The sequence below is a fragment of the Paramisgurnus dabryanus genome, chromosome 3 (genome assembly GCF_030506205.2).
Source record: "Paramisgurnus dabryanus chromosome 3, PD_genome_1.1, whole genome shotgun sequence".
NCBI classification, from domain to species: domain Eukaryota; kingdom Metazoa; phylum Chordata; class Actinopteri; order Cypriniformes; family Cobitidae; genus Paramisgurnus; species Paramisgurnus dabryanus.
In genome coordinates, this window is record NC_133339.1 from 334,041 (window position 1) to 343,157 (window position 9,117).

General features: G+C 41.1%; 1 long non-coding RNA gene across 2 annotated transcripts; it reads right to left on the minus strand.

Moving 5' to 3' along the window:
• Positions 1-1,235: 1,235 nt before the first annotated feature.
• Positions 1,236-7,194, minus strand: LOC135752671 (uncharacterized). 2 transcript variants are annotated; one of them, XR_012336287.1, is made up of 5 exons: positions 7,128-7,177; positions 5,918-5,945; positions 5,668-5,723; positions 4,324-4,412; positions 1,236-1,413 (listed from the first exon to the last, which is right to left on the minus strand). It is a non-coding gene; the product is annotated as an uncharacterized lncRNA (long non-coding RNA). The 2 variants fall into 2 exon arrangements; XR_010527121.2 differs by lacking the exon at positions 5,668-5,723 and having other exon boundaries at positions 7,128-7,194.
• Positions 7,195-9,117: the final 1,923 nt, after the last annotated feature.

A 9,117-nucleotide genomic window follows, 5' to 3' on the forward strand; every position in this document is an offset into this window, starting at 1 on the left:
AACACCAGTCACATTTATAATCTATAGACCTGCACTGTCTATCATTAATGTACTATATTATTGTATTTAATAGAGTTTGATAAAAAGGGGTCATCTAATTGCTTCATAACAGTTTTTATTTTTGCATAAAGACATAAAGTAACATCAAACTACATTTAGCTTGTTGTGTTTCTTTTCTTTAAAATTGTATATCTACTTCAATCAGTCACATAGGAAAAAGTAAACTACATTTACATAATGTGAATCGTTTGTTAAAATCAAGAATCGTTTTTAAATCGAAAATCGTTTGTTTTTAATCGAATCTTGAGCCCCAAAAAATCGGAATCGAATCGTGAAATTTTCTGAATCGTGCACCCCTAGAAAACATGGACGTGTTTGGTGGCTTTTAAATTCTTCCCTGTTTGGATCTTAATGAATGAATGGTGCTAGGCTAAATGCTAACATATTCACGCCACAATTCACAACAAATAAAGGCAGGGTGCATGAAAGCCAATGTTTACATTTGAAATCATCTAAACAAACACACGCTTACACTAATAGAATCTGGACCTTTTTTTGATAGACCCGCCCCACAAATACGCAACGCAGGAAACGATGTCAGTTAGTAGACATGCTGCTAATTGGCTACAAGTGTGTTTTGGTAGTCGGCCCGACTCCCTTTTCCAAAACTTTATTTTTCAGAAATTGTGCACCCCACCTTTAAGTGCACGCATTGAGAAAATAGAGGTATGTATTAATTCATCTAAGTTGAGGGAAGAACATGGTAAAATATTGAAAAAGGTTTTCCTTTAAAGGGGCAATCAGTAGGATCTACCCCCATCTAGTGGTGGAATTGTATTTTGCATTTAAACGAACAGTGCTTAGTAGCTCCTCCCCTGTCCAAATGCGTGTTTCAACTATGGTAGCCGTTATGTAATCGCTGATCTCCTTGTCCGTTGCAGCTGGTTCACGTGTTCTGAATGAAAACGCGTTGTGGAAACACGTTTGTAGGCTAGTGCTTTTTGTCCCTCTCTGCTATTATAGTTTATCAATACGGCAGAACGATATGGATGCCTCCTTGGACTTACCCGTTCAATGTAAGTGAAGAGAAGAAATTCTAAGCTTACAAACAAAAGTCAGATCACTGGCAGAGGTCATTTGACACCAACGAGGACATATTTATGAATAAAGACATTGATTTTGATTAATAAAACACTTAAAATCCTACTGATTGCCCCTTTAAGAAAAATAAAAGAACTATGACAGTTCAAATCAGCAACTGTAGTTATAACCTTTCTCAAACAGACATCCTTTTCTGCATTCTTGATGCTCTCTGTCCTCCTCTGTCCCTTGCCCCAGTGAACCAATTTGACAGTGCCTTCTCAGCTTCTTGCTGATTGACCTTGGACATCAGGGCGTTGTCCTTAAGAGCATCTGCAAAACCAAATACATTTTTAAGATAAAAATATTAAAAATGACACATTTGTTCTTTTTACAATGACAGTGTTTGGTGTCAGAATCCTGCCGGATCCTGTTGGTATTTTAGTCTAGTTTAGCATGGCAGGGTTCTGACAGTACATATGTTCTATGTGGGAAGTGTGTGGTTGTAGTATTGGTTTATTTCGACCACGCATTTCCCGGGTCTCGTCACTTTTTCCCCGATCCCTTACTCATGATTATTTTCAGCTGTATGTAATTTACTTTCTCCCTATTTAAGAGTCCTTGTGTTTGTTGTCTAGTGCACGTTCGTCTTGTTTTATGCCTTGTCCTATGCTTGTTTTCTGCCCTGTTGGTTCCAGTAAGTTTATGTATATTTTAGTCTTGATCTGTTTTTGTGTTGGAAGAGTTCAATGTTAGTATTGTTAGTTTAGTGTCAGTTTCGTGTAGTACTGTTGCCCTTGTCTTGTTTTGCCCCCTCGTGGGTTTTGTTTTCCTGTTTTTCCCCTGTTTTTGCAATAAATTCCCTTTTTTTGTACGTCCGCATCTGGGTTCGTGTTTTGTGTTCCCCGATTCCTGACAGAACGAACGTGCCAGAAAAGAACCCAGCGGACATGTACACCGGTACTCGCCTGGCGAGACGGGGAAAGGGTTGCCGCCCCGCATACGAGTCGGGTTACGAGTCTTATGACCCGCTCGTATGCGGACCCGTGGCCAACGTCAGGTGGAACCCGACCCGAACCGCCGAACCCCATCGACTCCCGCCCATCCGGGAGGGAAGGACCGTCGGGATGTGGGGGTTCGGCGACCCTGAACTCTCTCCTCTGGCTCCAGAGAGCCGCTCCCCGCCTCCGTCCCTTCGAGGGAAGCGTGAGAGGAGGATCTCCTGGGAGTCTTCGTCTGGGGGGTCCTCCTCCGACTTAAGAGCACCACCACATCCTCTATCTGCTCCGCGACCTCGAAGGAAGAACAGGAGGAAGGGGGATCCGACCCAGCCGCCAGAGCGTCTAGAGCGCCCAGAGCCGTCGACGCAGCCGCCAGAGCGTCTAGAGCGCCCAGAGCCGTCGACGCAGCCGCCAGAGCGTCCAGAGCGCCCAGAGCCGTCGACGCAGCCGCCAGAGCGTCCAGAGCGCCCAGAGCCGTCGACGCAGCCGCTACAGCGTCCAGAGCGTCCAGAGCCGTCGACGCAGCCGCTAGAGCGTCCAGAACGTCCAGAGGCTTCGACGCAGACGCCAGCGCAGCCCCAGCCATGTGCGCCGCCAGCGCAGTCCCAGCCTTGTGCGCAGCCAGCGCAACCCCAGCCTTGTGCGCAGCCAGCGCAACCCCAGCCTTGTGCGCAGCCAGCGCAACCCCAGCCTTGTGCGCAGCCAGCGCAACCCCAGCCGTGGGCGCAGCCAGCGCAACCCCAGCCGTGGGCGCAGCCAGCGCAACCCCAGCCGTGGGCGCAGCCAGCGCAACCCCAGCCGTGGGCGCAGCCAGCGCAACCCCAGCCGTGGGCGCAGTCAGCGCCACCCCAGCCAGACTTTGCCATTTTTGGCCATGGTCATCCCGGGACTCTCCCGAAGTCCACCCAGACTCTTTCCCCACCCTCCCACCCTGGACCACCCCCTATGAACTTTTGTGTTCCCCCACCCCCCCTCCCTTGTTTATTATTTTTATTGTCCCATCCCAATCCAGTCATTGTTATGTCTTGTTTGCCCCTAATGTTATTTGTTATGTTTTCATGGTTCATGTCATGTATGCAGTCCGTCTTGTCCCGTGTTTAGTGTTCCCCCTTCGAAGGCGTCTAGTAGCCGCCTTTTGGAGGGGGGCGTACTGTCAGAATCCTGCCGGATCCTGTTGGTATTTTAGTCTAGTTTAGCATGGCAGGGTTCTGACAGTACATATGTTCTATGTGGGAAGTGTGTGGTTGTAGTATTGGTTTATTTCGACCACGCATTTCCCGGGTCTCGTCACTTTTTCCCCGATCCCTTACTCATGATTATTTTCAGCTGTATGTAATTTACTTTCTCCCTATTTAAGAGTCCTTGTGTTTGTTGTCTAGTGCACGTTCGTCTTGTTTTATGCCTTGTCCTATGCTTGTTTTCTGCCCTGTTGGTTCCAGTAAGTTTATGTATATTTTAGTCTTGATCTGTTTTTGTGTTGGAAGAGTTCAATGTTAGTATTGTTAGTTTAGTGTCAGTTTCGTGTAGTACTGTTGCCCTTGTCTTGTTTTGCCCCCTCGTGGGTTTTGTTTTCCTGTTTTTCCCCTGTTTTTGCAATAAATTCCCTTTTTTTGTACGTCCGCATCTGGGTTCGTGTTTTGTGTTCCCCGATTCCTGACAGTTTGGCATACAGTAGGTATTAAAGGATGGATACTCAAACCGAGCCCACGGGACCCGGTGGTACCCAACGGCCGGGTTCGAATAGACATTTAGAAATTATGTTCGGGTAAGGCATTGAAGATTTGAAATTTAAAACAGCTTATTATAATATGTAGGTAGCCAATGGGCCTGTTTAAAGCGATAGTTCATCTTAAAATGAAACACGCGCATTCACACATCATCTTCTTATTCATCTAATGTTTAATAGCGGGTTGCGAAACAACTTCATAGGTGCATACTGCTTCCTACTGTTTCAGGTGCACGTGAGGGCGTATAACACTATACGGGGCTCTCGTTTCTCTGGGGATAGTGTTGTATTAGAGGTAAAAAATGATATAAATACTGTTCGGTTTCTCGCACAAACCGATCGTTTCGTGTCTTAGGACATGGATATGTCGTGTAGCAGGGTTTTATTTGGATTTGTCTGTGCATGTTTTTTTTCTCTTTCGGATTTTGTTACCATCCACTTATACAACTGACAGACTGAAACTGTTGGAGTTAAAAATCTACATTTGTGTTCTACTGAAGAAATAAAGTCACCTACCTCTTGGATGGCTTGGGGGTAAGCTGATATTAGGTGTGTTCATCTTGAAGTGGCATTGTATACACTGATTGATGTATGAAATCAAAGTACTGTAAGAAAAATTAGAGAGCCGATCAAACTAGGCATGCACCGATACCACTATTTCCGCTTCCGACACCAGGGGCCGGATTCACGAAAACATTCTTAAGACAAAAAATAAGAAAGTTCTTAAGATAAATTATAAGAAGTGCGTAAGAATGTTCCTAAGTGCAATTCTCAAACATTTCTTAAGAAGTTCTCAATTTTTTTCTTAAGAATATCTTAAATGTGTGTCTTAAGAATAAAATGACAAGCTTTAAATGAATTATACCCTGCTAATGAGGTAACAATAAATTTATCCATTAATCTTTTGACTACCTTGCGATCATTAACGCGATACAAACGAGTGATGCATTAAGACTACCACAGGATGTTATTCGCTGTTGTAACAGAGGTCAGCTAGTATTAAGGCGGTGCGGTGCGTAAATATAAATCCATAATGTCCCAATCGGTCCGTCATGCGGGCCGAGCGCTCTGAGTGTGCGTGCTTCACTCTCCGTGCCCAAGGCTTTCGTCTCCCGCGACCCGCGTTCACGCGTCAAGAGACGGACGCGGAGGGTCAAGCGTGCGTGCCCGCAGTTTCGGAGCCCTCGACTCACATGACGGAGCGATTACCGGTCCGCCTCCCGCTTAGAGCGACTTTAAGCTGTTAAGTAATTTCATAATGAATAGGCTATTATGGAGGAAGTTACATGTTTGCTAATATTATCACTAATACTTATTTGTGTTGTATGACATATTACTGAGTAAGCTATTAAACTTCATTATATTCCTCTTTAAACTAATCTATGTGAAGTAAACTGATAAAATTGCCATTTCAGACTACAAAATACAACATGTCACATTTAAAACAATCACATTAACTTATAAACATCTTACATTTTGAGATTTAAGACTACTGTAAGGTTATCCTAACTTTAAGATGTTATTTAAGACAGTTTATTTTTCGAGAATTGGAATTCTTCTTAAGTTTTTTCTTAAGAACATACTTAAGGAAAAAAATAAGAACTTTCTTAAGAAGCTTTTTTGAGAATACAAAATATTCTTAACTTTTTTCTTAAGCTTGAATTTAAGATAAAAATGGCAGTTAAGAAGATTTTTCTTCTTAAGAATGTTTTGTGAATCCGGCCCCAGAATTCTGTTACAACACTGCTTATTCAATGTACAATAAACAGTTAATAATAATAATAATAATAATAACAATGTTACTAAATTCTGAACAAAAATGTAATTCAAAATAGTCTTGCATCGTGATGTGCATCGTACCGTGACCTTGTATCGGGATACGTATCGTATCAGGAAATTGTTGGCAATACACAGCCCTAATAAATACAATGCAATTTTTTATCTTCCACTTTTTATGGAGCAGCAAATCCCTAAAGAAGTGCTGCTTGGCACACTTGACTGCAACTACATTTCTAGTGAGGTAAGAAAGCAGGCCATGATGCATTCTATTGCAGTAGGGAAACTTTATATTCAAGAAACGTTAGCAAAATATTAAATTCTAAATACTTACATGGTATTGAATAACAGCTACTACGGATCTGAAATAAAAATGACAAAATTATATGAGTTAACAGCTGGCAAATACTCTTAAAGTTCACTAACCAAGTCCATACTATACAGTATGTAGGCTACTATCTTTTTTTCATGTAAAGTTAAGCATAGAAGTGCAACAACAGTCTTGTTATAACCCTCACCTAATTGCTTCCCTATATCCAAAATGACATTAAAACTTGTAATAGATATCAGTGATCAAACTGAGCAAACAAAATAGTGCTCTTTACAACAAAACATGCAGCCAAACGAAAACGTGATTTCCATAGGAGGGGACAGCCGTCAATATTATACTTGAGTTAAAATACAGTAATTCGTGTTATCTAATATTATCAAACTAATGTGTCACAAAAAGCACTCACATCTGAACAAACATTACTTTTTAGAGCGAATCAGACGCCAATCGTCGATGGATTTTCTTCCTGCTGTAATCATGGCTGTGATTCAAGTGAACATTTTAACTTACTTTGTCAGCTCGCGTGCGTTTATCCGGGTCTGACGCACAGGTCGCGCGAGCATTTTCTTCTTCGAATACATTTACCGCTTTTGTTTCAGTAGATTGATAGTTCACTTGCATCCACTTCATCTAACACTCCTATTGGCGTGTTTTTAAGTTTCACGACGTTACGAGAGAGAAGTGCTGCAGATGTTCAGATGATTCAGATTCAGATTCAAATTGATTCAAACCGTTCAATCAATACCTATTTTAGAATCGACCCGGTACAAAACAGTAATTCCTTTTGTGAAGAATCGACTCGTTCAAAAGAGTCATTCATTCCCAAATCAAATGCTTCGGCAAATTGTGAAAAATAACAATAATCTGACGTTCGCATTTCGTACTGCATTAAAATAAAGTGCGTCGTGCAAAACTGAGTGCATGTCATTTTCATTAGAAGTATCATCGAGTTAGGAGTAAAAGTAAAAATACCCACTTTAACTGTTAAATATATCCTAAAGTGCTTCTTAAGTACATGTAACGTTAACAGAGTAAATGTAGTGTGTTAATACTCTGACAATTTAAAAACGCGACCGTACGCATTCACCTAACGTTAACGAGCTTCGCCACTGAATAACATCCAAGAAAATTTTAATGTTTGACTAACGTTACTTGAATATACTTTTTATCAACAGTTTAATGTCATACAATGTAATAAAACAGACCTACTCACCACACTTCGAGCTTGCAGCACTGCACTCCAGTGAAGACAGCAAGTAATTAAAATGTACCAGCTCCAACTGGCTCAGCAGAGCAATGCGCATGTCCTTTTTTCTTGGCGCCGTTTTTTTTTTAAATGAATACAACATATGTTGTATTCATTTAATACAACGTTTCTGAATAAATATACCCCAAAACACAATGTGCATATAGCTCTTACGAAAATTAAACATGGTTTTATTGTGGTAAAAGTGTAGTAACATATTTTTTTTGTGTATTGGTTACTATCAGCAAAACCATGGTTGTACTACACTTACCATGGTTTTACTATGGTTTTTTGGTTTTAACTATAGTAAAACCATGGTTAATTTTCTACATGAAAGTATAATAGCTCATTGAAAAAAGAGACAATAGCCTACCTAACGAAAATTAAGCATGTTTTTTGTGGTACAGTAAAATCCCTGCTGAAAAAAACAGCATCAAACCAGCATGGACCAGCATGGGAAATATGCTGGTCTATGCTGGTTTGATGCTGGTTTAGCTGGTGGTCACCAGCATACCAGCACCAAAACACAACATAAGCATATGGTTTTACTACAGTAACCATGTTTTGTTGTTGTTGTTTAAACTGTAGTAAACCATGTATTTAATTTTCGTAAGAAACTGTAGAAACTGCAGCCCATAGATCCCAAATAAATAAAATCCAGTAGCCCTGTTCACATGACCTTAGCAAACTGAAGGTAGGAGCATCTGTTTGGAGAGCAGTGGCATCCTGCTTGCAATTCTGCCATTCACGTAGTGACGGCCGCGTGGTGACTTCTTTTTCGAGGGCGCACGATGCAAATCTCATCACAACGTATGTAGCCTAGTTCCTAGTGGCATGAGTTCAGTGTTAAGTTAGTGTCTTGCAAGTATTTTGTGAGCGCCTCTTTTATTACAAATCCTTTCGATGTGTGTCCAGCAGGCAGGGGTGTCGGACTGGGGGTAAAACCAGTACTGATTACCAGGGCCCCAAAGGAAGAGAGGGCCCTTGAAAGTCTGGAATATATTATGGGGGTGGGGCATGGGGGCCCATCAGGATTGCATAGGGCCCGAGATCTTGTGCAATGCCCCTGCCGGCGAGCAAGGTGCATGATGCACATGGTTCACATGACGCAACAAACACATATTTTGACATGATGAGCAACACACATGACACCCCAAACACAAATTTTTGAATCCCTCACAAGAAAAGTCACCAGCCACCCCTGCACACCACACCATAGTTGGTCAATGCTCTTCTCATGGACTTGAACTCATGGACTCAGCATGATAGTAGTCTCAGCTTCAACTGTCACGCCCACAGAATGTTGGCTAAACATTGTAAACAACTTCAGTATTGAAGGTCTGGCCAGACTAGCACGATAGAGGCCTTTGGTGTATGGTGATAATTCACTAAGTATCTATCAAAACATAAAATGAGTTCTACATATGTACAAATCCTCTCAGTATAGCAAATATTGGAGACAATGTAAATAAAAGATTTTTGTGCAGTTTTGACTGTTTAATTTATTAAAATTACACTCAGACATCCCACCCTACAAAAACTGATTGGGAAGGAAGCTCACCAACAAGCCCCCACAAAAAACATACATTTAAAATAATTTTATCATCAATGTAATTTATATTTTATTTTGTGTTATGTTGTTTATTACTTTAATACGGTTGCTCTTTTAACAGCTTTAAAATATATGTACAATTATGAAGGACACCTTAAACTCCTTTGACCCTATAGCCTATTTATAAAAAAAGACACATATTTAAAAAAGATAAAAAGGAACAAATAAAGATAGGTTAAATGTTTTTGTTTTGTTCAAAAGCAGAGGGTTTACACAGAGATAAACTTTGATATACTTAAAAAATAAAGTAATTATTGTATTATTTTCCTGGGGTTTTTTTGGACACTCTGTCATTTACTGTACATTGTAAATAAACTACTACTGTACAGTGGTTTACTGAGCTGA